Consider the following 1480-nt stretch of genomic DNA (forward strand, 5'->3'; position numbering starts at 1 on the left):
TCACTGCCACCTCATCTAGGCGACGAATCTAAAACGAAATAATATTATTCTAATTAAGTTCATTGTTATACACCACAGTAATACTCAAGTAATAAGTATATTATTATGTATAAATTTCTGTCATTTTTAAAGTATTTTATTTTTTTAAATTTTCTCGCATACTTAATTGTTCCAACTATCTTTTGTCTAAATTTCATGAAGCTGAAAAATGAAGTAGTAATTTTTGTCGAAAAGCTCAGATTACTCTGTTGCTGTCAAATAAATATAAAATATATTAGCATCAATTAAATCAGAAAAAAATGATCCATCAATATCGTGTGTTATTGCCTTAATTTTTTTTTAAATCGTTTAACATGCCTACTTAAATTATTTCAGTTTTTAAAACTAAATTTACTATAAAAATCTATTCTATTGGAATATCTTATTGTCCTCGCCATTCTCAATTCTAGTCAATAATCTTCTTCTAAACAATGTTATTGTATGTGTCCATATCGGAATAATACTCCTATGACGATTTTGGATCATAAGAGCGACCGGGTGGGCCATTGAAATAAGAAACAGAACACCAACCAATTCAATAATTAATGAAGGTTGAGTATTTGAAATAAATTCATATTTCAACTTATTATAGCATAAGAAATTAAACACAAAGATAAATGAATGATGTTAGTTAAATGTAATAAAATAGAATTACGATAGTTTTAATATTGTTTGGACACATCAAATTAAAAATTAAAGCATTAAAAATATTCAGAAAAATATGGCTTTATATTCCATAACGTGCAGTAATTGGTGCTGGATGTAAGGTATTTTTGCAATCACCAATAAATTTTCATTTTTTGAGACAAAAATGTAAAAATATATTTTTTATCTTGTATATGAAAAGGTTAGGTTTAGGAAATGGTTGACGACAAAATTCAGATATAGAGGAATTGTTGCAAAATTTCAATGACTTATCTGTGGATGGAGGATGAGAACTCTCTCTGTTTCAGTGTATTATTCAGTCTTTTTATGGAAATCCTTATTAGTTATTTCTTATTTAAGAAGTATACGATGATTCTGTAGAAGATATGGAGGAATGTATATATTCTTTAACTTAGAAGCAATGATTGAAATGCTGCCAGACCTTGATGTGAAGGGATATCTGCACAATGAAGGATCCTTTCCTTTGAAGGAGATGAGATTCACCGAGTGAGGTACAAAGAGGCGAGATGCCTTGAACATGAAGTCGCAGAGAGGATCAGAAGTCGTGTGGATTGGATCTCGATCAGGACCTGGAACTAGAAAGACCCGGAGCATGAGGACTTGGACTTAACCTGAACACTGGACTCAATTATAGCTATGAATATTGGATCTAATGGATATTTTCTCTTTTATTTAATTATATTTACTATTTAGAATAAGTAATTATTTATGGAATATGATGAGGATCAATAATGAAGATGCAAAATAAATAATGAGAATTATGAATATAGGTAAA

At 29.2% G+C, this 1480-nt stretch overlaps 1 long non-coding RNA gene across 1 annotated transcript; it reads left to right on the forward strand.

Annotated features, from left to right (window-relative positions):
- Nucleotides 1-1474, forward strand: LOC121131116 (uncharacterized). Its single transcript, XR_005868947.2, has 3 exons — nucleotides 1-88; nucleotides 450-991; nucleotides 1045-1474. It is a non-coding gene; the product is annotated as an uncharacterized lncRNA (long non-coding RNA).
- The last annotated feature ends 6 nt before the right edge of the window (nucleotides 1475-1480 follow it).

Source organism: Lepeophtheirus salmonis, unplaced genomic scaffold, assembly GCF_016086655.4.
Source record: "Lepeophtheirus salmonis unplaced genomic scaffold, UVic_Lsal_1.4 unplaced_contig_17389_pilon, whole genome shotgun sequence".
NCBI lineage: Eukaryota > Metazoa > Arthropoda > Copepoda > Siphonostomatoida > Caligidae > Lepeophtheirus > Lepeophtheirus salmonis.